The sequence below is a fragment of the Engystomops pustulosus genome, chromosome 9 (genome assembly GCF_040894005.1).
Source record: "Engystomops pustulosus chromosome 9, aEngPut4.maternal, whole genome shotgun sequence".
NCBI classification, from domain to species: Eukaryota; Metazoa; Chordata; class Amphibia; order Anura; family Leptodactylidae; genus Engystomops; species Engystomops pustulosus.
The window spans coordinates 62,138,265-62,157,442 of record NC_092419.1 but is presented as its reverse complement, the minus strand read 5'-3'; the positions used below and the strand labels follow the sequence as shown (position 1 = coordinate 62,157,442).

The window sequence follows — 19,178 nt, the reverse complement described above, 5'->3', positions numbered from 1 at the left end:
ACGGTCAACGGAACTTGGGATTCCCAGCCAGTCTCCCATGCTGGTACTTGCCAAGCCTTAAGCTGCATTGCTGCTGCGATCTGACAAGAGCAGGCACATTCAGCTTAGAATGGCCGTTGACAGCAGCATTTCAAATTGAACCTTCTTTTACTATCTCATAGAGAAACTAAAACAATTTTCAAGTTCAAAAAGGTCAACAGAACTTGGGATTCCCAGCCAGTCTCCCATGCTGGAACTTGCCAAGCCTTAAGCTGTATCGCTGCTGCGATCTGACAAGAGCACGCACATTCAGCTTAGAATGGCCGTTGACAGCAGCTGTTCAATTTGAACCTTCTTTTACTATCTCATAGAGAAACTAACACAATTTTCAGGTTCAAAAAGGTCAACAGAACTTGGGATTCCCAGCCAGTCTCCCATGCTGGTACTTGCCAAGCCTTAAGCTGCATTGCTGCTGCGATCTGACGAGAGCAGGCACATTCTGCTTAGAATGGCCATTGACAGCAGTTGTTCAATTTGAACCTTCTTTTGCTATCTCATAGAGAAACTAACACAATTTTCAGGTTCAAAAAGGTCAACGGAACTTGGGATTCCCAGCCAGTCTCCCATGCTGGTACTTGCCAAGCCTTAAGCTGCATTGCTGCTGCGATCTGACGAGAGCAGGCACATTCAGCTTAGAATGGCCGTTGACAGCAGCTGTTCAATTTGAACCTTCTTTTACTATCTCATAGAGAAGCTAACACAATTTTCAGGTTCAAAAAGGTCAACGGAACTTGGGATTCCCAGCCAGTCTCCCATGCTGGTACTTGCCAAGCCTTAAGCTGCATTGCTGCTGCGATCTGACGAGAGCAGGAACATTCAGCTTAGAATGGCCGTTGACAGCAGCTGTTCAATTTGAACCTTCTTTTACTATCTCATAGAGAAAGTAACACAATTTTCAGGTTAAAAAAGGTCAACAGAACTTGGGATTCCCAGCCAGTCTCCCATGCTGGTACTTGCCAAGCCTTAAGCTGCATTGCTGCTGCGATCTGACGAGAGCAGGCACATTCAGCTTAGAATGGCCGTTGACAGCAGCTGTTCAATTTGAACCTTCTTTTGCTATCTCATAGAGAAACTAACACAATTTTCAGGTTCAAAAAGGTCAACAGAACTTGGGATTCCCAGCCAGTCTCCCATGCTGGTACTTGCCAAGCCTTAAGCTGCATTGCTGCTGCGATCTGACGAGAGCAGGCACATTCAGCTTAGAATTGCCGTTGACAGCAGCTGTTCAATTTGAACCTTCTTTTACTATCTCATAGAGAAACTAACACAATTTTCAGGTTCAAAAAGGTCAACAGAACTTGGGATTCCCAGCCAGTCTCCCATGCTGGTACTTGCCAAGACTTAAGCTGCATTGCTGCTGCGATCTGACGGGAGCAGGCACATTCAGCTTAGAATGGCCATTGACAGCAGTTGTTCAATTTGAACCTTCTTTTGCTATCTCATAGAGAAACTAACACAATTTTCAGGTTCAAAAAGGTCAACGGAACTTGGGATTCCCAGCCAGTCTCCCATGCTGGTACTTGCCAAGCCTTAAGCTGCATTGCTGCTGCGATCTGACGAGAGCAGGCACATTCAGCTTAGAATGGCCGTTGACAGCAGCTGTTCAATTTGAACCTTCTTTTACTATCTCATAGAGAAACTAACACATTTTCAGGTTCAAAAAGGTCAACGGAACTTGGAATTCCCAGCCAGTCTCCCATGCAGTTACTTGCCAAGCCTTAAGCTGCATTGCTGCTGCGATCTGACGAGAGCAGGAACATTCAGCTTAGAATGGCCGTTGACAGCAGCTGTTCAATTTGAACCTTCTTTTACTATCTCATAGAGAAAGTAACACAATTTTCAGGTTAAAAAAGGTCAACAGAACTTGGGATTCCCAGCCAGTCTCCCATGCTGGTACTTGCCAAGCCTTAAGCTGCATTGCTGCTGCGATCTGACGAGAGCAGGCACATTCAGCTTAGAATGGCCGTTGACAGCAGCTGTTCAATTTGAACCTTCTTTTGCTATCTCATAGAGAAACTAACACAATTTTCAGGTTCAAAAAGGTCAACGGAACTTGGGATTCCAAGCCAGTCTCCCATGCTGGTACTTGCCAAGCCTTAAGCTGCATTGCTGCTGCGATCTGACGAGAGCAGGCACATTCAGCTTAGAATTGCCGTTGACAGCAGCTGTTCAATTTGAACCTTCTTTTACTATCTCATAGAGAAACTAACACAATTTTCAGGTTCAAAAAGGTCAACAGAACTTGGGATTCCCAGCCAGTCTCCCATGCTTGTACTTGCCAAGCCTTAAGCTGCATCGCTGCTGCGATCTGACAAGAGCACACACATTCAGCTTAGAATGGCCGTTGACAGCAGTCGTTCAATTTGAACCTTCTTCTACTATCTCATATAGAAACTAACACAATTTTCAGGTTCAAAAAGGTCACCAGAACTTGGGATTCCAAGCCAGTCTCCCATGCTGGTACTTGCCAAGCCTTAAGCAGCATTGCTGCTGCGATCTGACGAGAGCAGGCACATTCTGCTTAGAATGGCCGTTGACAGCAGCTGTTCAATTTGAACCTTCTTTTACTATCTCATAGAGAAACTAACACAATTTTCAGGTTCAAAAAGGTCAACAGAACTTGGGATTCCCAGCCAGTCTCCCATGCTGGTACTTGCCAAGCCTTAAGCTGCATTGCTGCTGCGATCTGACAAGAGCAGGCACATTCAGCTTAGAATGGCCATTGACAGCAGCTGTTCAATTTGAACCTTCTTTTGCTATCTCATAGAGAAACTAACACAATTTTCAGGTTCAAAAAGGTCAACGGAACTTGGGATTCCCAGCCAGTCTCCCATGCTGGTACTTGCCAAGCCTTAAGCTGCATTGCTGCTGCGAGCTGACGAGAGCAGGCACATTCAGCTTAGAATGGCCGTTGACAGCAGCTGTTCAATTTGAACCTTCTTTTACTATCTCATAGAGAAAATAACACATTTTCAGGTTCAAAAAGGTCAACAGAACTTGGAATTCCCAGCCAGTCTCCCATGCTGGTACTTGCCAAGCCTTAAGCTGCATTGCTGCTGCGATCTGACGAGAGCAGGCACATTCAGCTTAGAATGGCCGTTGACAGCAGCTGTTCAATTTGAACCTTCTTTTACTATCTCATAGAGAAACTAACACAATTTTCAGGTTAAAAAAGGTTAACAGAACTTGGGATTCCCAGCCAGTCCCCCATGCTGGTACTTGCCAAGCCTTAAGCTGCATTGCTGCTGCGATCTGACGAGAGCAGGCACATTCAGCTTAGAATGGCCGTTGACAGCAGCTGTTCAATTTGAACCTTCTTTTGCTATCTCATAGAGAAACTAACACAATTTTCAGGTTCAAAAAGGTCAACGGAACTTGGGATTCCCAGCCAGTCTCCCATGCTGGTACTTGCCAAGCCTTAAGCTGCATTGCTGCTGCGATCTGACAAGAGCAGGCACATTCAGCTTAGAATGGCCGTTGACAGCAGCTGTTCAATTTGAACCTTCTTTTACTATCTCATAGAGAAACTAACACAATTTTCAGGTTCAAAAAGGTCAACAGAACTTGGGATTCCAAGCCAGTCTCCCATGCTGGTACTTGCCAAGCCTTAAGCTGCATTGCTGCTGCGATCTGACAAGAGCAGGCACATTCAGCTTAGAATGGCCGTTGACAGCAGCTGTTCAATTTGAACCTTCTTTTGCTATCTCATAGAGAAACTAACACAATTTTCAGGTTCAAAAAGGTCAACGGAACTTAGGATTCCCAGCCAGTCTCCCATGCTGGTACTTGCCAAGCCTTAAGCTGCATTGCTGCTGCGATCTGACGAGAGCAGGCACATTCAGCTTAGAATGGCCGTTGACAGCAGCTGTTCAATTTGAACCTTCTTTTACTATCTCATAGAGAAACTAACACATTTTCAGGTTCAAAAAGGTCAACGGAACTTGGAATTCCCAGCCAGTCTCCCATGCTGGTACTTGCCAAGCCTTACGCTGCATTGCTGCTGCGATCTGACGAGAGCAGGCACATTCAGCTTAGAATGGCCGTTGACAGCAGCTGTTCAATTTGAACCTTCTTTTACTATCTCATAGAGAAACTAACACATTTTCAGGTTCAAAAAGGTCAACGGAACTTGGAATTCCCAGCCAGTCTCCCATGCTGGTACTTGCCAAGCCTTACGCTGCATTGCTGCTGCGATCTGACGAGAGCAGGCACATTCAGCTTAGAATGGCCGTTGACAGCAGCTGTTCAATTTGAACCTTCTTTTGCTATCTCATAGAGAAACTAACACAATTTTCAGGTTCAAAAAGGTCAACGGAACTTGGGATTCCCAGCCAGTCTCCCATGCTGGTACTTTCCAAGCCTTAAGCTGCATTGCTGCTGCGATCTGATGAGAGCAGGCACATTCAGCTTAGAATGGCCGTTGACAGCAGCTGTTCAATTTGAACCTTCTTTTACTATCTCATAGAGAAACTAACACATTTTTATGTTCAAAAAGGTCAACGGAACTTGGAATTCCCAGCCAGTCTCCCATGCTGGTACTTGCCAAGCCTTAAGCTGCATTGCTGCTGCGATCTGACGAGAGCAGGCACATTCAGCTTAGAATGGCCGTTGACAGCAGCTGTTCAATTTGAACCTTCTTTTACTATCTCATAGAGAAAATAACACAATTTTCAGGTTAAAAAAGGTCAACAGAACTTGGGATTCCCAGCCAGTCTCCCATGCTGGTACTTGCCAAGCCTTAAGCTGCATTGCTGCTGCGATCTGACGAGAGCAGGCACATTCAGCTTAGAATGGCCGTTGACAGCAGCTGTTCAATTTGAACCTTCTTTTGCTATCTCATAGAGAAACTAACACAATTTTCAGGTTCAAAAAGGTCAACGGAACTTGGGATTCCCAGCCAGTCTCCCATGCTGGTACTTGCCAAGCCTTAAGCTGCATTGCTGCTGCGATCTGACGAGAGCAGGCACATTCAGCTTAGAATTGCCGTTGACAGCAGCTGTTCAATTTGAACCTTCTTTTACTATCTCATAGAGAAACTAACACAATTTTCAGGTTCAAAAAGGTCAACAGAACTTGGGATTCCCAGCCAGTCTCCCATGCTGGTACTTGCCAAGCCTTAAGCTGCATCGCTGCTGCGATCTGACAAGAGCACACACATTCAGCTTAGAATGGCCGTTGACAGCAGTCGATCAATTTGAACCTTCTTCTACTATCTCATAGAGAAACTAACACATTTTCAGGTTCAAAAAGGTCAACGGAACTTGGAATTCCCAGCCAGTCTCCCATGCTGGTACTTGCCAAGCCTTACGCTGCATTGCTGCTGCGATCTGACGAGAGCAGGCACATTCAGCTTAGAATGGCCGTTGACAGCAGCTGTTCAATTTGAACCTTCTTTTACTATCTCATAGAGAAACTAACACATTTTCAGGTTCAAAAAGGTCAACGGAACTTGGAATTCCCAGCCAGTCTCCCATGCTGGTACTTGCCAAGCCTTACGCTGCATTGCTGCTGCGATCTGACGAGAGCAGGCACATTCAGCTTAGAATGGCCGTTGACAGCAGCTGTTCAATTTGAACCTTCTTTTGCTATCTCATAGAGAAACTAACACAATTTTCAGGTTCAAAAAGGTCAACGGAACTTGGGATTCCCAGCCAGTCTCCCATGCTGGTACTTTCCAAGCCTTAAGCTGCATTGCTGCTGCGATCTGATGAGAGCAGGCACATTCAGCTTAGAATGGCCGTTGACAGCAGCTGTTCAATTTGAACCTTCTTTTACTATCTCATAGAGAAACTAACACATTTTTATGTTCAAAAAGGTCAACGGAACTTGGAATTCCCAGCCAGTCTCCCATGCTGGTACTTGCCAAGCCTTAAGCTGCATTGCTGCTGCGATCTGACGAGAGCAGGCACATTCAGCTTAGAATGGCCGTTGACAGCAGCTGTTCAATTTGAACCTTCTTTTACTATCTCATAGAGAAAATAACACAATTTTCAGGTTAAAAAAGGTCAACAGAACTTGGGATTCCCAGCCAGTCTCCCATGCTGGTACTTGCCAAGCCTTAAGCTGCATTGCTGCTGCGATCTGACGAGAGCAGGCACATTCAGCTTAGAATGGCCGTTGACAGCAGCTGTTCAATTTGAACCTTCTTTTGCTATCTCATAGAGAAACTAACACAATTTTCAGGTTCAAAAAGGTCAACGGAACTTGGGATTCCCAGCCAGTCTCCCATGCTGGTACTTGCCAAGCCTTAAGCTGCATTGCTGCTGCGATCTGACGAGAGCAGGCACATTCAGCTTAGAATTGCCGTTGACAGCAGCTGTTCAATTTGAACCTTCTTTTACTATCTCATAGAGAAACTAACACAATTTTCAGGTTCAAAAAGGTCAACAGAACTTGGGATTCCCAGCCAGTCTCCCATGCTGGTACTTGCCAAGCCTTAAGCTGCATCGCTGCTGCGATCTGACAAGAGCACACACATTCAGCTTAGAATGGCCGTTGACAGCAGTCGATCAATTTGAACCTTCTTCTACTATCTCATATAGAAACTAACACAATTTTCAGGTTCAAAAAGGTCACCAGAACTTGGGATTCCAAGCCAGTCTCCCATGCTGGTACTTGCCAAGCCTTAAGCAGCATTGCTGCTGCGATCTGACGAGAGCAGGCACATTCTGCTTAGAATGGCCGTTGACAGCAGCTGTTCAATTTGAACCTTCTTTTACTATCTCATAGAGAAACTAACACAATTTTCAGGTTCAAAAAGGTCAACAGAACTTGGGATTCCCAGCCAGTCTCCCATGCTGGTACTTGCCAAGCCTTAAGCTGCATTGCTGCTGCGATCTGACAAGAGCAGGCACATTCAGCTTAGAATGGCCATTGACAGCAGCTGTTCAATTTGAACCTTCTTTTGCTATCTCATAGAGAAACTAACACAATTTTCAGGTTCAAAAAGGTCAACGGAACTTGGGATTCCCAGCCAGTCTCCCATGCTGGTACTTGCCAAGCCTTAAGCTGCATTGCTGCTGCGATCTGACGAGAGCAGGCACATTCAGCTTAGAATGGCCGTTGACAGCAGCTGTTCAATTTGAACCTTCTTTTACTATCTCATAGAGAAAATAACACATTTTCAGGTTCAAAAAGGTCAACAGAACTTGGAATTCCCAGCCAGTCTCCCATGCTGGTACTTGCCAAGCCTTAAGCTGCATTGCTGCTGCGATCTGACGAGAGCAGGCACATTCAGCTTAGAATGGCCGTTGACAGCAGCTGTTCAATTTGAACCTTCTTTTACTATCTCATAGAGAAACTAACACAATTTTCAGGTTAAAAAAGGTTAACAGAACTTGGGATTCCCAGCCAGTCCCCCATGCTGGTACTTGCCAAGCCTTAAGCTGCATTGCTGCTGCGATCTGACGAGAGCAGGCACATTCAGCTTAGAATGGCCGTTGACAGCAGCTGTTCAATTTGAACCTTCTTTTGCTATCTCATAGAGAAACTAACACAATTTTCAGGTTCAAAAAGGTCAACGGAACTTGGGATTCCCAGCCAGTCTCCCATGCTGGTACTTGCCAAGCCTTAAGCTGCATTGCTGCTGCGATCTGATGAGAGCAGGCACATTCAGCTTAGAATGGCCGTTGACAGCAGCTGTTCAATTTGAACCTTCTTTTACTATCTCATAGAGAAACTAACACATTTTTATGTTCAAAAAGGTCAACGGAACTTGGAATTCCCAGCCAGTCTCCCATGCTGGTACTTGCCAAGCCTTAAGCTGCATTGCTGCTGCGATCTGACGAGAGCAGGCACATTCAGCTTAGAATGGCCGTTGACAGCAGCTGTTCAATTTGAACCTTCTTTTACTATCTCATAGAGAAACTAACACAATTTTCAGGTTAAAAAAGGTCAACAGAACTTGGGATTCCCAGCCAGTCTCCCATGCTGGTACTTGCCAAGCCTTAAGCTGCATTGCTGCTGCGATCTGACGAGAGCAGGCACATTCAGCTTAGAATGGCCGTTGACAGCAGCTGTTCAATTTGAACCTTCTTTTGCTATCTCATAGAGAAACTAACACAATTTTCAGGTTCAAAAAGGTCAACGGAACTTGGGATTCCCAGCCAGTCTCCCATGCTGGTACTTGCCAAGCCTTAAGCTGCATTGCTGCTGCGATCTGACAAGAGCAGGCACATTCAGCTTAGAATGGCCATTGACAGCAGCTGTTCAATTTGAACCTTCTTTTGCTATCTCATAGAGAAACTAACACAATTTTCAGGTTCAAAAAGGTCAACGGAACTTCGGATTCCCAGCCAGTCTCCCATGCTGGTACTTGCCAAGCCTTAAGCTGCATTGCTGCTGCGATCTGACGAGAGCAGGCACATTCAGCTTAGAATGGCCGTTGACAGCAGCTGTTCAATTTGAACCTTCTTTTACTATCTCATAGAGAAAATAACACATTTTCAGGTTCAAAAAGGTCAACGGAACTTGGAATTCCCAGCCAGTCTCCCATGCTGGTACTTGCCAAGCCTTAAGCTGCATTGCTGCTTCGATCTGACGAGAGCAGGCACATTCAGCTTAGAATGGCCGTTGACAGCAGCTGTTCAATTTGAACCTTCTTTTACTATCTCATAGAGAAACTAACACAATTTTCAGGTTAAAAAAGGTTAACAGAACTTGGGATTCCCAGCCAGTCCCCCATGCTGGTACTTGCCAAGCCTTAAGCTGCATTGCTGCTGCGATCTGACGAGAGCAGGCACATTCAGCTTAGAATGGCCGTTGACAGCAGCTGTTCAATTTGAACCTTCTTTTGCTATCTCATAGAGAAACTAACACAATTTTCAGGTTCAAAAAGGTCAACGGAACTTGGGATTCCCAGCCAGTCTCCCATGCTGGTACTTGCCAAGCCTTAAGCTGCATTGCTGCTGCGATCTGATGAGAGCAGGCACATTCAGCTTAGAATGGCCGTTGACAGCAGCTGTTCAATTTGAACCTTCTTTTACTATCTCATAGAGAAACTAACACATTTTTATGTTCAAAAAGGTCAACGGAACTTGGAATTCCCAGCCAGTCTCCCATGCTGGTACTTGCCAAGCCTTAAGCTGCATTGCTGCTGCGATCTGACGAGAGCAGGCACATTCAGCTTAGAATGGCCGTTGACAGCAGCTGTTCAATTTGAACCTTCTTTTACTATCTCATAGAGAAAATAACACAATTTTCAGGTTAAAAAAGGTCAACAGAACTTGGAATTCCCAGCCAGTCTCCCATGCTGGTACTTGCCAAGCCTTAAGCTGCATTGCTGCTGCGATCTGACGAGAGCAGGCACATTCAGCTTAGAATGGCCGTTGACAGCAGCTGTTCAATTTGAACCTTCTTTTGCTATCTCATAGAGAAACTAACACAATTTTCAGGTTCAAAAAGGTTAACAGAACTTGGGATTCCCAGCCAGTCTCCCATGCTGGTACTTGCCAAGCCTTAAGCTGCATTGCTGCTGCGATCTGACAAGAGCAGGCACATTCAGCTTAGAATGGCCATTGACAGCAGCTGTTCAATTTGAACCTTCTTTTGCTATCTCATAGAGAAACTAACACAATTTTCAGGTTCAAAAAGGTCAACGGAACTTGGGATTCCCAGCCAGTCTCCCATGCTGGTACTTGCCAAGCCTTAAGCTGCATTGCTGCTGCGATCTGACGAGAGCAGGCACATTCAGCTTAGAATGGCCGTTGACAGCAGCTGTTCAATTTGAACCTTCTTTTACTATCTCATAGAGAAAATAACACATTTTCAGGTTCAAAAAGGTGAACAGAACTTGGAATTCCCAGCCAGTCTCCCATGCTGGTACTTGCCAAGCCTTAAGCTGCATTGCTGCTGCGATCTGACGAGAGCAGGCACATTCAGCTTAGAATGGCCGTTGACAGCAGCTGTTCAATTTGAACCTTCTTTTACTATCTCATAGAGAAACTAACACAATTTTCAGGTTAAAAAAGGTTAACAGAACTTGGGATTCCCAGCCAGTCCCCCATGCTGGTACTTGCCAAGCCTTAAGCTGCATTGCTGCTGCGATCTGACGAGAGCAGGCACATTCAGCTTAGAATGGCCGTTGACAGCAGCTGTTCAATTTGAACCTTCTTTTGCTATCTCATAGAGAAACTAACACAATTTTCAGGTTCAAAAAGGTCAACGGAACTTGGGATTCCCAGCCAGTCTCCCATGCTGGTACTTGCCAAGCCTTAAGCTGCATTGCTGCTGCGATCTGATGAGAGCAGGCACATTCAGCTTAGAATGGCCGTTGACAGCAGCTGTTCAATTTGAACCTTCTTTTACTATCTCATAGAGAAACTAACACATTTTTATGTTCAAAAAGGTCAACGGAACTTGGAATTCCCAGCCAGTCTCCCATGCTGGTACTTGCCAAGCCTTAAGCTGCATTGCTGCTGCGATCTGACGAGAGCAGGCACATTCAGCTTAGAATGGCCGTTGACAGCAGCTGTTCAATTTGAACCTTCTTTTACTATCTCATAGAGAAAATAACACAATTTTCAGGTTAAAAAAGGTCAACAGAACTTGGGATTCCCAGCCAGTCTCCCATGCTGGTACTTGCCAAGCCTTAAGCTGCATTGCTGCTGCGATCTGACGAGAGCAGGCACATTCAGCTTAGAATGGCCGTTGACAGCAGCTGTTCAATTTGAACCTTCTTTTGCTATCTCATAGAGAAACTAACACAATTTTCAGGTTCAAAAAGGTCAACGGAACTTGGGATTCCCAGCCAGTCTCCCATGCTGGTACTTGCCAAGCCTTAAGCTGCATTGCTGCTACGATCTGACAAGAGCAGGCACATTCAGCTTAGAATGGCCATTGACAGCAGCTGTTCAATTTGAACCTTCTTTTGCTATCTCATAGAGAAACTAACACAATTTTCAGGTTCAAAAAGGTCAACGGAACTTGGGATTCCCAGCCAGTCTCCCATGCTGGTACTTGCCAAGCCTTAAGCTGCATTGCTGCTGCGATCTGACGAGAGCAGGCACATTCAGCTTAGAATGGCCGTTGACAGCAGCTGTTCAATTTGAACCTTCTTTTACTATCTCATAGAGAAAATAACACATTTTCAGGTTCAAAAAGGTCAACGGAACTTGGAATTCCCAGCCAGTCTCCCATGCTGGTACTTGCCAAGCCTTAAGCTGCATTGCTGCTGCGATCTGACGAGAGCAGGCACATTCAGCTTAGAATGGCCGTTGACAGCAGCTGTTCAATTTGAACCTTCTTTTACTATCTCATAGAGAAACTAACACAATTTTCAGGTTAAAAAAGGTTAACAGAACTTGGGATTCCCAGCCAGTCCCCCATGCTGGTACTTGCCAAGCCTTAAGCTGCATTGCTGCTGCGATCTGACGAGAGCAGGCACATTCAGCTTAGAATGGCCGTTGACAGCAGCTGTTCAATTTGAACCTTCTTTTGCTATCTCATAGAGAAACTAACACAATTTTCAGGTTCAAAAAGGTCAACGGAACTTGGGATTCCCAGCCAGTCTCCCATGCTGGTACTTGCCAAGCCTTAAGCTGCATTGCTGCTGCAATCTGATGAGAGCAGGCACATTCAGCTTAGAATGGCCGTTGACAGCAGCTGTTCAATTTGAACCTTCTTTTACTATCTCATAGAGAAACTAACACATTTTTATGTTCAAAAAGGTCAGCGGAACTTGGAATTCCCAGCCAGTCTCCCATGCTGGTACTTGCCAAGCCTTAAGCTGCATTGCTGCTGCGATCTGACGAGAGCAGGCACATTCAGCTTAGAATGGCCGTTGACAGCAGATGTTCAATTTGAACCTTCTTTTACTATCTCATAGAGAAAATAACACAATTTTCAGGTTAAAAAAGGTCAACAGAACTTGGGATTCCCAGCCAGTCTCCCATGCTGGTACTTGCCAAGCCTTAAGCTGCATTGCTGCTGCGATCTGACGAGAGCAGGCACATTCAGCTTAGAATGGCCGTTGACAGCAGCTGTTCAATTTGAACCTTCTTTTGCTATCTCATAGAGAAACTAACACAATTTTCAGGTTCAAAAAGGTCAACGGAACTTGGGATTCCCAGCCAGTCTCCCATGCTGGTACTTGCCAAGCCTTAAGCTGCATTGCTGCTGCGATCTGACAAGAGCAGGCACATTCAGCTTAGAATGGCCATTGACAGCAGCTGTTCAATTTGAACCTTCTTTTGCTATCTCATAGAGAAACTAACACAATTTTCAGGTTAAAAAAGGTTAACAGAACTTGGGATTCCCAGCCAGTCCCCCATGCTGGTACTTGCCAAGCCTTAAGCTGCATTGCTGCTGTGATCTGACGAGAGCAGGCACATTCAGCTTAGAATGGCCGTTGACAGCAGATGTTCAATTTGAACCTTCTTTTGCTATCTCATAGAGAAACTAACACAATTTTCAGGTTCAAAAAGGTCAACGGAACTTGGGATTCCCAGCCAGTCTCCCATGCTGGTACTTGCCAAGCCTTAAGCTGCATTGCTGCTGCGATCTGATGAGAGCAGGCACATTCAGCTTAGAATGGCCGTTGACAGCAGCTGTTCAATTTGAACCTTCTTTTACTATCTCATAGAGAAACTAACACAATTTTCAGGTTCAAAAAGGTCAACAGAACTTGGGATTCCCAGCCAGTCTCCCATGCTGGTACTTGCCAAGCCTTAAGCTGCATCGCTGCTGCGATCTGACAAGAGCACACACATTCAGCTTAGAATGGCCGTTGACAGCAGTTGTTCAATTTGAACCTTCTTCTACTATCTCATATAGAAACTAACACAATTTTCAGGTTCAAAAAGGTCACCAGAACTTGGGATTCCAAGCCAGTCTCCCATGCTGGTACTTGCCAAGCCTTAAGCTGCATTGCTGCTGCGATCTGACAAGAGCAGGCACATTCAGCTTAGAATGGCCGTTGACAGCAGCTGTTCAATTTGAACCTTCTTTTACTATCTCATAGAGAAACTAACACAATTTTCAGGTTCAAAAAGGGCAACAGAACTTGGGATTCCCAGCCAGTCTCCCATGCTGGTACTTGCCAAGCCTTAAGCTGCATTGCTGCTGCTATCTGACGAGAGCAGGCACATTCAGCTTAGAATGGACGTTGACAGCAGCTGTTCAATTTGAACCTTCTTTTGCTATCTCATAGAGAAACTAACACAATTTTCAGGTTCAAAAAGGTCAACAGAACTTGGGATTCCCAGCCAGTCTCCCATGCTGGTACTTGCCAAGCCTTAAGCTGCATCGCTGCTGCGATCTGACGAGAGCACACACATTCAGCTTAGAATGGCCGTTGACAGCAGTTGTTCCATTTGAACCTTCTTCCACTATCTCATAGAGAAACTAACACAATTTTCAGGTTCAAAAAGGTCACCAGAACTTGGGATTCCCAGCCAGTCTCCCATGCTGGTACTTGCCAAGCCTTAAGCTGCATCGCTGCTGCGATCTGACAAGAGCACGCACATTCAGCTTAGAATGGCCGTTGACAGCAGCTTTTCAATTTGAACCTTCTTTATCTATCTCATAGAGAAACTAACACATTTTTATGTTCAAAAAGGTCAACGGAACTTGGAATTCCCAGCCAGTCTCCCATGCTGGTACTTGCCAAGCCTTAAGCTGCATTGCTGCTGCGATCTGACGAGAGCAGGCACATTCAGCTTAGAATGGCCGTTGACAGCAGCTGTTCAATTTGAACCTTCTTTTACTATCTCATAGAGAAAATAACACAATTTTCAGGTTCAAAAAGGTCAACGGAACTTGGGATTCCCAGCCAGTCTCCCATGCTGGTACTTGCCAAGCCTTAAGCTGCATTGCTGCTGCGATCTGACAAGAGCAGGCACATTCAGCTTAGAATGGCCATTGACAGCAGCCGTTCAATTTGAACCTTCTTTTGCTATCTCATAGAGAAACTAACACAATTTTCAGGTTCAAAAAGGTCAACGGAACTTGGGATTCCCAGCCAGTCTCCCATGCTGGTACTTGCCAAGCCTTAAGCTGCATTGCTGCTGCGATCTGACGAGAGCAGGCACATTCAGCTTAGAATGGCCGTTGACAGCAGCTGTTCAATTTGAACCTTCTTTTACTATCTCATAGAGAAACTAACACAATTTTCAGGTTAAAAAAGGTTAACAGAACTTGGGATTCCCAGCCAGTCCCCCATGCTGGTACTTGCCAAGCCTTAAGCTGCATTGCTGCTGCGATCTGACGAGAGCAGGCACATTCAGCTTAGAATGGCCGTTGACAGCAGCTCTTCAATTTGAACCTTCTTTTGCTATCTCATAGAGAAACGAACACAATTTTCAGGTTCAAAAAGGTCAACGGAACTTGGGATTCCCAGCCAGTCTCCCATGCTGGTACTTGCCAAGCCTTAAGCTGCATTGCTGCTGCGATCTGATGAGAGCAGGCACATTCAGCTTAGAATGGCCGTTGACAGCAGCTGTTCAATTTGAACCTTCTTTTACTATCTCATAGAGAAACTAACACATTTTTATGTTCAAAAAGGTCAACGGAACTTGGAATTCCCAGCCAGTCTCCCATGCTGGTACTTGCCAAGCCTTAAGCTGCATTGCTGCTGCGATCTGACGAGAGCAGGCACATTCAGCTTAGAATGGCCGTTGACAGCAGCTGTTCAATTTGAACCTTCTTTTACTATCTCATAGAGAAAATAACACAATTTTCAGGTTAAAAAAGGTCAACAGAACTTGGGATTCCCAGCCAGTCTCCCATGCTGGTACTTGCCAAGCCTTAAGCTGCATTGCTGCTGCGATCTGACGAGAGCAGGCACATTCAGCTTAGAATGGCCGTTGACAGCAGCTGTTCAATTTGAACCTTCTTTTGCTATCTCATAGAGAAACTAACACAATTTTCAGGTTCAAAAAGGTCAACGGAACTTGGTATTCCCAGCCAGTCTCCCATGCTGGTACTTGCCAAGCCTTAAGTTGCATTGCTGCTGCGATCTGACGAGAGCAGGCACATTCAGCTTAGAATGGCAGTTGACAGCAGCTGTTCAATTTGAACCTTCTTTTACTATCTCATAGCGAAACTAACACAATTTTCAGGTTCAAAAAAGTCACCAGAACTTGGGATTCCCAGCCAGTCTCCCATGCTGGTACTTGCCAAGCCTTAAGCTGCATCACTGCTGCGATCTGACAAGAGCACGCACATTCAGCTTAGAATGGCCGTTGACAGCAGCTGTTCAATTTGAACCTTCTTTTACTATCTCATAGAGAAACTAACACAATTTTCAGGTTCAAAAAGGTCAACGGAACTTGGGATTCCCAGCCAGTCTCCCATGCTGGTACTTGCCAAGCTTTAAGCTGCATCGCTGCTGCGATCTGACAAGAGCACGCACATTCAGCTTAGAATGGCTGTTGACAGCAGCTGTTCAATTTGCACCTTCTTTTACTATCTCATAGAGAAACTAACACAATTTTCAGGTTCAAAAAGGTCAACGGAACTTGGGATTCCCAGCCAGTCTCCCATGCTGGTACTTGCCAAGCCTTAAGCTGCATTGCTGCTGCGATCTGACGAGAGCAGGCACATTCAGCTAAGAAGGGCCGTTGACAGCAGCTGTTCAATTTGAACCTTCTTTTACTATCTCATAGAGAAACTAAAACAATTTTCAAGTTCAAAAAGGTCAACAGAACTTGGGATTCCCAGCCAGTCTCCCATGCTGGTACTTGCCAAGCCTTAAGCTGCATCGCTGCTGCGATCTGACAAGAGCACGCACATTCAGCTTAGAGTGGCCGTTGACAGCAGCTGTTCAATTTGAACCTTCTTTTACTATCTCATGGAGAAACTAACACAATTTTCAGGTTCAAAAAGGTCAACAGAACTTGGTATTCCCAGCCAGTCTCCCATGCTGGTACTTACCAAGCCTTAAGCTGCATTGCTGCTGCTATCTGACGAGAGCAGGCACATTCAGCTTAGAATGGACGTTGACAGCAGCTGTTCAATTTGAACCTTCTTTTGCTATCTCATAGAGAAACTAACACAATTTTCAGGTTCAAAAAGGTTAACGGAACTTGGGATTCCCAGCCAGTCTCCCATGCTGGTACTTGCCAAGCCTTAAGCTGCATTGCTGCTGCGATCTGACGAGAGCAGGCACATTCAGCTTAGAATGGCCGTTGACAGCAGCTGTTCAATTTGAACCTTCTTTTGCTATCTCATAGAGAAACTAACACAATTTTCAGGTTCAAAAAGGTCCACAGAACTTGGGATTCCCAGCCAGTCTCCCATGCTGTTACTTGCCAAGCCTTAAGCTGCATTGCTGCTGCGATCTGACGAGAGCAGGCACATTCAGCTTAGAATGGCCATTGACAGCAGCATTTCAAATTGAACCTTCTTTTACTATCTCATAGAGAAACTAAAACAATTTTCAAGTTCAAAAAGGTCAACAGAACTTGGGATTCCCAGCCAGTCTCCCATGCTGGTACTTACCAAGCCTTAAGCTGCATTGCTGCTGCTATCTGACGAGAGCAGGCACATTCAGCTTAGAATGGACGTTGACAGCAGCTGTTCAATTTGAACCTTCTTTTGCTATCTCATAGAGAAACTAACACAATTTTCAGGTTCAAAAAGGTCAACGGAACTTGGGATTCCCAGCCAGTCTCCCATGCTGGTACTTGCCAAGCCTTAAGCTGCATTGCTGCTGCGATCTGATGAGAGCAGGCACATTCAGCTTAGAATTGCCGTTGACAGCAGCTGTTCAATTTGAACCTTCTTTTACTATCTCATAGAGAAACTAACACAATTTTCAGGTTCAAAAAGGTCAACAGAACTTGGGATTCCCAGCCAGTCTCCCATGCTGGTACTTGCCAAGCCTTAAGCTGCATCGCTGCTGCGATCTGACAAGAGCACACACATTCAGCTTAGAATGGCCGTTGACAGCAGTTGTTCAATTTGAACCTTCTTCTACTATCTCATATAGAAACTAACACAATTTTCAGGTTCAAAAAGGTCACCAGAACTTGGGATTCCAAGCCAGTCTCCCATGCTGGTACTTGCCAAGCCTTAAGCTGCATTGCTGCTGCGATCTGACAAGAGCAGGCACATTCAGCTTAGAATGGCCATTGACAGCAGCTGTTCAATTTGAACCTTCTTTTACTATCTCATAGAGAAACTAACACAATTTTCAGGTTCAAAAAGGGCAACAGAACTTGGGATTCCCAGCCAGTCTCCCATGCTGGTACTTGCCAAGCCTTAAGCTGCATTGCTGCTGCGATCTGACAAGAGCAGGCACATTCAGCTTAGAATGGCCGTTGACAGCAGCTGTTCAATTTGAACCTTCTTTTGCTATCTCATAGAGAAACTAACACAATTTTCAGGTTCAAAAAGGTCAACGGAACTTGGGATTCCCAGCCAGTCTCCCATGCTGGTACTTGCCAAGCCTTAAGTTGCATTGCTGCTGCGATCTGACGAGAGCAGGCACATTCAGCTTAGAATGGCCGTTGACAGCAGCTGTTCAATTTGAACCTTCTTTTACTATCTCATAGAGAAACTAACACAATTTTCAGGTTCAAAAAAGTCACCAGAACTTGGGATTCCCAGCCAGTCTCCCATGCTGGTACTTGCCAAGCCTTAAGCTGCATCACTGCTGCGATCCGACAAGAGCACGCACATTCAGCTTAGAATGGCCGTTGACAGCAGCTGTTCAATTTGAACCTTCTTTTACTATCTCATAGAGAAACTAACACAATTTTCAGGTTCAAAAAGGTCAACGGAACTTGGGATTCCCAGCCAGTCTCCCATGCTGGTACTTGCCAAGCTTTAAGCTGCATCGCTGCTGCGATCTGACAAGAGCACGCACATTCAGCTTAGAATGGCCGTTGACAGCAGCTGTTCAATTTGCACCTTCTTTTACTATCTCATAGAGAAACTAACACAATTTTCAGGTTCAAAAAGGTCAACGGAACTTGGGATTCCCAGCCAGTCTCCCATGCTGGTACTTGCCAAGCCTTAAGCTGCATTGCTGCTGCGATCTGACGAGAGCAGGCACATTCAGCTTAGAATGGCCGTTGACAGCAGCATTTCAAATTGAACCTTCTTTTACTATCTCATAGAGAAACTAAAACAATTTTCAAGTTCAAAAAGGTCAACAGAACTTGGGATTCCCAGCCAGTCTCCCATGCTGGTACTTGCCAAGCCTTAAGCTGCATCGCTGCTGCGATCTGACAAGAGCAAGCACATTCAGCTTAGAGTGGCCGTTGACAGCAGCTGTTCAATTTGAACCTTCTTTTACTATCTCATGGAGAAACTAACACAATTTTCAGGTTCAAAAAGGTCAACAGAACTTTGGATTCCCAGCCAGTCTCCCATGCTGGTACTTACCAAGCCTTAAGCTGCATTGCTGCTGCTATCTGACGAGAGCAGGCACATTCAGCTTAGAATGGACGTTGACAGCAGCTGTTCAATTTGAACCTTCTTTTGCTATCTCATAGAGAAACTAACACAATTTTCAGGTTCAAAAAGGTCAACAGAACTTGGGATTCCCAGCCAGTCTCCCATGCTGGTACTTGCCAAGCCTTAAGCTGCATTGCTGCTGCGATCTGACGAGAGCAGGCACATTCAGCTTAGAATGGCCATTGACAGCAGCTGTTCAATTTGAACCTTCTTTTGCTATCTCATAGAGAAACTAACACAATTTTCTGGTTCAAAAAGGTCACCAGAACTTGGGATTCCCAGCCAGTCTCCCATGCTGGTACTTGCCAAGCCTTAAGCTGCATTGCTGCTGCGATCTGACGAGAGCAGGCACATTCAGCTTAGAATGGCCGTTGACAGCAGCTGTTCAATTTGAACCTTCTTTTACTATCTCATAGAGAAAATAACACATTTTCAGGTTCAAAAAGGTCAACGGAACTTGGAATTCCCAGCCAGTCTCCCATGCTGGTACTTGCCAAGCCTTAAGCTGCATTGCTGCTGCGATCTGACGAGAGCAGGCACATTCAGCTTAGAATGGCCGTTGACAGCAGCTGTTCAATTTGAACCTTCTTTTACTATCTCATAGAGAAACTAACACAATTTTCAGGTTAAAAAAGGTTAACAGAACTTGGGATTCCCAGCCAGTCCCCCATGCTGGTACTTGCTAAGCCTTAAGCTGCATTGCTGCTGTGATCTGACGAGAGCAGGCACATTCAGCTTAG

At 45.3% G+C, this 19,178-nt stretch overlaps 83 pseudogenes; all 83 read right to left on the bottom strand.

Annotated features, from left to right (window-relative positions):
- Positions 1 to 2: 2 nt before the first annotated feature.
- LOC140088751 (5S ribosomal RNA) lies at positions 3 to 121 on the bottom strand (annotated as a pseudogene).
- A 259-nt stretch (positions 122 to 380) lies between these two features.
- Positions 381 to 499, bottom strand: LOC140093833 (5S ribosomal RNA; annotated as a pseudogene).
- A 70-nt stretch (positions 500 to 569) lies between these two features.
- On the bottom strand, positions 570 to 688 carry LOC140089635 (5S ribosomal RNA; annotated as a pseudogene).
- Positions 689 to 758: 70 nt separating this feature from the next.
- LOC140078336 (5S ribosomal RNA) lies at positions 759 to 877 on the bottom strand (annotated as a pseudogene).
- Positions 878 to 947: 70 nt separating this feature from the next.
- LOC140078920 (5S ribosomal RNA) lies at positions 948 to 1,066 on the bottom strand (annotated as a pseudogene).
- Positions 1,067 to 1,136: 70 nt separating this feature from the next.
- On the bottom strand, positions 1,137 to 1,255 carry LOC140085475 (5S ribosomal RNA; annotated as a pseudogene).
- Positions 1,256 to 1,325: 70 nt separating this feature from the next.
- Positions 1,326 to 1,444, bottom strand: LOC140089439 (5S ribosomal RNA; annotated as a pseudogene).
- A 70-nt stretch (positions 1,445 to 1,514) lies between these two features.
- On the bottom strand, positions 1,515 to 1,633 carry LOC140089623 (5S ribosomal RNA; annotated as a pseudogene).
- Positions 1,634 to 1,702: 69 nt separating this feature from the next.
- Positions 1,703 to 1,821, bottom strand: LOC140091845 (5S ribosomal RNA; annotated as a pseudogene).
- Positions 1,822 to 1,891: 70 nt separating this feature from the next.
- On the bottom strand, positions 1,892 to 2,010 carry LOC140078919 (5S ribosomal RNA; annotated as a pseudogene).
- Positions 2,011 to 2,080: 70 nt separating this feature from the next.
- On the bottom strand, positions 2,081 to 2,199 carry LOC140091862 (5S ribosomal RNA; annotated as a pseudogene).
- A 259-nt stretch (positions 2,200 to 2,458) lies between these two features.
- Positions 2,459 to 2,577, bottom strand: LOC140098438 (5S ribosomal RNA; annotated as a pseudogene).
- Positions 2,578 to 2,647: 70 nt separating this feature from the next.
- LOC140094399 (5S ribosomal RNA) lies at positions 2,648 to 2,766 on the bottom strand (annotated as a pseudogene).
- A 70-nt stretch (positions 2,767 to 2,836) lies between these two features.
- LOC140087841 (5S ribosomal RNA) lies at positions 2,837 to 2,955 on the bottom strand (annotated as a pseudogene).
- A 69-nt stretch (positions 2,956 to 3,024) lies between these two features.
- Positions 3,025 to 3,143, bottom strand: LOC140078378 (5S ribosomal RNA; annotated as a pseudogene).
- Positions 3,144 to 3,213: 70 nt separating this feature from the next.
- On the bottom strand, positions 3,214 to 3,332 carry LOC140090831 (5S ribosomal RNA; annotated as a pseudogene).
- Positions 3,333 to 3,402: 70 nt separating this feature from the next.
- Positions 3,403 to 3,521, bottom strand: LOC140088749 (5S ribosomal RNA; annotated as a pseudogene).
- Positions 3,522 to 3,591: 70 nt separating this feature from the next.
- LOC140096501 (5S ribosomal RNA) lies at positions 3,592 to 3,710 on the bottom strand (annotated as a pseudogene).
- A 70-nt stretch (positions 3,711 to 3,780) lies between these two features.
- On the bottom strand, positions 3,781 to 3,899 carry LOC140085119 (5S ribosomal RNA; annotated as a pseudogene).
- A 69-nt stretch (positions 3,900 to 3,968) lies between these two features.
- Positions 3,969 to 4,087, bottom strand: LOC140087613 (5S ribosomal RNA; annotated as a pseudogene).
- Positions 4,088 to 4,156: 69 nt separating this feature from the next.
- On the bottom strand, positions 4,157 to 4,275 carry LOC140087612 (5S ribosomal RNA; annotated as a pseudogene).
- Positions 4,276 to 4,345: 70 nt separating this feature from the next.
- On the bottom strand, positions 4,346 to 4,464 carry LOC140085225 (5S ribosomal RNA; annotated as a pseudogene).
- A 69-nt stretch (positions 4,465 to 4,533) lies between these two features.
- Positions 4,534 to 4,652, bottom strand: LOC140082299 (5S ribosomal RNA; annotated as a pseudogene).
- A 70-nt stretch (positions 4,653 to 4,722) lies between these two features.
- On the bottom strand, positions 4,723 to 4,841 carry LOC140078918 (5S ribosomal RNA; annotated as a pseudogene).
- A 70-nt stretch (positions 4,842 to 4,911) lies between these two features.
- Positions 4,912 to 5,030, bottom strand: LOC140083881 (5S ribosomal RNA; annotated as a pseudogene).
- A 258-nt stretch (positions 5,031 to 5,288) lies between these two features.
- On the bottom strand, positions 5,289 to 5,407 carry LOC140087611 (5S ribosomal RNA; annotated as a pseudogene).
- A 69-nt stretch (positions 5,408 to 5,476) lies between these two features.
- On the bottom strand, positions 5,477 to 5,595 carry LOC140087610 (5S ribosomal RNA; annotated as a pseudogene).
- Positions 5,596 to 5,665: 70 nt separating this feature from the next.
- LOC140085111 (5S ribosomal RNA) lies at positions 5,666 to 5,784 on the bottom strand (annotated as a pseudogene).
- A 69-nt stretch (positions 5,785 to 5,853) lies between these two features.
- On the bottom strand, positions 5,854 to 5,972 carry LOC140082288 (5S ribosomal RNA; annotated as a pseudogene).
- A 70-nt stretch (positions 5,973 to 6,042) lies between these two features.
- On the bottom strand, positions 6,043 to 6,161 carry LOC140078917 (5S ribosomal RNA; annotated as a pseudogene).
- A 70-nt stretch (positions 6,162 to 6,231) lies between these two features.
- Positions 6,232 to 6,350, bottom strand: LOC140083880 (5S ribosomal RNA; annotated as a pseudogene).
- Positions 6,351 to 6,609: 259 nt separating this feature from the next.
- Positions 6,610 to 6,728, bottom strand: LOC140098437 (5S ribosomal RNA; annotated as a pseudogene).
- A 70-nt stretch (positions 6,729 to 6,798) lies between these two features.
- LOC140094397 (5S ribosomal RNA) lies at positions 6,799 to 6,917 on the bottom strand (annotated as a pseudogene).
- A 70-nt stretch (positions 6,918 to 6,987) lies between these two features.
- Positions 6,988 to 7,106, bottom strand: LOC140089611 (5S ribosomal RNA; annotated as a pseudogene).
- A 69-nt stretch (positions 7,107 to 7,175) lies between these two features.
- LOC140078377 (5S ribosomal RNA) lies at positions 7,176 to 7,294 on the bottom strand (annotated as a pseudogene).
- A 70-nt stretch (positions 7,295 to 7,364) lies between these two features.
- LOC140090830 (5S ribosomal RNA) lies at positions 7,365 to 7,483 on the bottom strand (annotated as a pseudogene).
- Positions 7,484 to 7,553: 70 nt separating this feature from the next.
- LOC140098493 (5S ribosomal RNA) lies at positions 7,554 to 7,672 on the bottom strand (annotated as a pseudogene).
- Positions 7,673 to 7,741: 69 nt separating this feature from the next.
- LOC140082277 (5S ribosomal RNA) lies at positions 7,742 to 7,860 on the bottom strand (annotated as a pseudogene).
- Positions 7,861 to 7,930: 70 nt separating this feature from the next.
- Positions 7,931 to 8,049, bottom strand: LOC140078916 (5S ribosomal RNA; annotated as a pseudogene).
- Positions 8,050 to 8,119: 70 nt separating this feature from the next.
- LOC140092697 (5S ribosomal RNA) lies at positions 8,120 to 8,238 on the bottom strand (annotated as a pseudogene).
- A 70-nt stretch (positions 8,239 to 8,308) lies between these two features.
- LOC140090524 (5S ribosomal RNA) lies at positions 8,309 to 8,427 on the bottom strand (annotated as a pseudogene).
- A 69-nt stretch (positions 8,428 to 8,496) lies between these two features.
- LOC140093676 (5S ribosomal RNA) lies at positions 8,497 to 8,615 on the bottom strand (annotated as a pseudogene).
- A 70-nt stretch (positions 8,616 to 8,685) lies between these two features.
- On the bottom strand, positions 8,686 to 8,804 carry LOC140090829 (5S ribosomal RNA; annotated as a pseudogene).
- Positions 8,805 to 8,874: 70 nt separating this feature from the next.
- LOC140098368 (5S ribosomal RNA) lies at positions 8,875 to 8,993 on the bottom strand (annotated as a pseudogene).
- Positions 8,994 to 9,062: 69 nt separating this feature from the next.
- On the bottom strand, positions 9,063 to 9,181 carry LOC140082266 (5S ribosomal RNA; annotated as a pseudogene).
- Positions 9,182 to 9,251: 70 nt separating this feature from the next.
- On the bottom strand, positions 9,252 to 9,370 carry LOC140078376 (5S ribosomal RNA; annotated as a pseudogene).
- A 259-nt stretch (positions 9,371 to 9,629) lies between these two features.
- On the bottom strand, positions 9,630 to 9,748 carry LOC140089599 (5S ribosomal RNA; annotated as a pseudogene).
- A 69-nt stretch (positions 9,749 to 9,817) lies between these two features.
- Positions 9,818 to 9,936, bottom strand: LOC140090566 (5S ribosomal RNA; annotated as a pseudogene).
- A 70-nt stretch (positions 9,937 to 10,006) lies between these two features.
- Positions 10,007 to 10,125, bottom strand: LOC140090828 (5S ribosomal RNA; annotated as a pseudogene).
- Positions 10,126 to 10,195: 70 nt separating this feature from the next.
- LOC140098245 (5S ribosomal RNA) lies at positions 10,196 to 10,314 on the bottom strand (annotated as a pseudogene).
- Positions 10,315 to 10,383: 69 nt separating this feature from the next.
- On the bottom strand, positions 10,384 to 10,502 carry LOC140082255 (5S ribosomal RNA; annotated as a pseudogene).
- A 70-nt stretch (positions 10,503 to 10,572) lies between these two features.
- LOC140078913 (5S ribosomal RNA) lies at positions 10,573 to 10,691 on the bottom strand (annotated as a pseudogene).
- Positions 10,692 to 10,761: 70 nt separating this feature from the next.
- Positions 10,762 to 10,880, bottom strand: LOC140098412 (5S ribosomal RNA; annotated as a pseudogene).
- A 70-nt stretch (positions 10,881 to 10,950) lies between these two features.
- On the bottom strand, positions 10,951 to 11,069 carry LOC140089587 (5S ribosomal RNA; annotated as a pseudogene).
- A 69-nt stretch (positions 11,070 to 11,138) lies between these two features.
- Positions 11,139 to 11,257, bottom strand: LOC140082243 (5S ribosomal RNA; annotated as a pseudogene).
- Positions 11,258 to 11,327: 70 nt separating this feature from the next.
- On the bottom strand, positions 11,328 to 11,446 carry LOC140090826 (5S ribosomal RNA; annotated as a pseudogene).
- A 70-nt stretch (positions 11,447 to 11,516) lies between these two features.
- LOC140084075 (5S ribosomal RNA) lies at positions 11,517 to 11,635 on the bottom strand (annotated as a pseudogene).
- A 69-nt stretch (positions 11,636 to 11,704) lies between these two features.
- LOC140086545 (5S ribosomal RNA) lies at positions 11,705 to 11,823 on the bottom strand (annotated as a pseudogene).
- Positions 11,824 to 11,893: 70 nt separating this feature from the next.
- Positions 11,894 to 12,012, bottom strand: LOC140078912 (5S ribosomal RNA; annotated as a pseudogene).
- A 70-nt stretch (positions 12,013 to 12,082) lies between these two features.
- LOC140092695 (5S ribosomal RNA) lies at positions 12,083 to 12,201 on the bottom strand (annotated as a pseudogene).
- A 70-nt stretch (positions 12,202 to 12,271) lies between these two features.
- LOC140097914 (5S ribosomal RNA) lies at positions 12,272 to 12,390 on the bottom strand (annotated as a pseudogene).
- A 70-nt stretch (positions 12,391 to 12,460) lies between these two features.
- Positions 12,461 to 12,579, bottom strand: LOC140098122 (5S ribosomal RNA; annotated as a pseudogene).
- A 637-nt stretch (positions 12,580 to 13,216) lies between these two features.
- LOC140096010 (5S ribosomal RNA) lies at positions 13,217 to 13,335 on the bottom strand (annotated as a pseudogene).
- Positions 13,336 to 13,593: 258 nt separating this feature from the next.
- LOC140082232 (5S ribosomal RNA) lies at positions 13,594 to 13,712 on the bottom strand (annotated as a pseudogene).
- A 70-nt stretch (positions 13,713 to 13,782) lies between these two features.
- LOC140092693 (5S ribosomal RNA) lies at positions 13,783 to 13,901 on the bottom strand (annotated as a pseudogene).
- A 70-nt stretch (positions 13,902 to 13,971) lies between these two features.
- Positions 13,972 to 14,090, bottom strand: LOC140089573 (5S ribosomal RNA; annotated as a pseudogene).
- Positions 14,091 to 14,160: 70 nt separating this feature from the next.
- On the bottom strand, positions 14,161 to 14,279 carry LOC140090825 (5S ribosomal RNA; annotated as a pseudogene).
- Positions 14,280 to 14,349: 70 nt separating this feature from the next.
- Positions 14,350 to 14,468, bottom strand: LOC140098000 (5S ribosomal RNA; annotated as a pseudogene).
- A 69-nt stretch (positions 14,469 to 14,537) lies between these two features.
- On the bottom strand, positions 14,538 to 14,656 carry LOC140082221 (5S ribosomal RNA; annotated as a pseudogene).
- Positions 14,657 to 14,726: 70 nt separating this feature from the next.
- LOC140078911 (5S ribosomal RNA) lies at positions 14,727 to 14,845 on the bottom strand (annotated as a pseudogene).
- A 70-nt stretch (positions 14,846 to 14,915) lies between these two features.
- Positions 14,916 to 15,034, bottom strand: LOC140097446 (5S ribosomal RNA; annotated as a pseudogene).
- A 448-nt stretch (positions 15,035 to 15,482) lies between these two features.
- On the bottom strand, positions 15,483 to 15,601 carry LOC140089725 (5S ribosomal RNA; annotated as a pseudogene).
- Positions 15,602 to 15,860: 259 nt separating this feature from the next.
- Positions 15,861 to 15,979, bottom strand: LOC140096581 (5S ribosomal RNA; annotated as a pseudogene).
- Positions 15,980 to 16,049: 70 nt separating this feature from the next.
- LOC140086642 (5S ribosomal RNA) lies at positions 16,050 to 16,168 on the bottom strand (annotated as a pseudogene).
- Positions 16,169 to 16,427: 259 nt separating this feature from the next.
- LOC140097990 (5S ribosomal RNA) lies at positions 16,428 to 16,546 on the bottom strand (annotated as a pseudogene).
- Positions 16,547 to 16,616: 70 nt separating this feature from the next.
- On the bottom strand, positions 16,617 to 16,735 carry LOC140081743 (5S ribosomal RNA; annotated as a pseudogene).
- A 448-nt stretch (positions 16,736 to 17,183) lies between these two features.
- On the bottom strand, positions 17,184 to 17,302 carry LOC140095850 (5S ribosomal RNA; annotated as a pseudogene).
- Positions 17,303 to 17,372: 70 nt separating this feature from the next.
- On the bottom strand, positions 17,373 to 17,491 carry LOC140087281 (5S ribosomal RNA; annotated as a pseudogene).
- A 448-nt stretch (positions 17,492 to 17,939) lies between these two features.
- On the bottom strand, positions 17,940 to 18,058 carry LOC140089561 (5S ribosomal RNA; annotated as a pseudogene).
- A 70-nt stretch (positions 18,059 to 18,128) lies between these two features.
- LOC140098540 (5S ribosomal RNA) lies at positions 18,129 to 18,247 on the bottom strand (annotated as a pseudogene).
- Positions 18,248 to 18,506: 259 nt separating this feature from the next.
- On the bottom strand, positions 18,507 to 18,625 carry LOC140083685 (5S ribosomal RNA; annotated as a pseudogene).
- A 70-nt stretch (positions 18,626 to 18,695) lies between these two features.
- Positions 18,696 to 18,814, bottom strand: LOC140092811 (5S ribosomal RNA; annotated as a pseudogene).
- A 69-nt stretch (positions 18,815 to 18,883) lies between these two features.
- On the bottom strand, positions 18,884 to 19,002 carry LOC140082209 (5S ribosomal RNA; annotated as a pseudogene).
- Between the last annotated feature and the right edge of the window lie 176 nt (positions 19,003 to 19,178).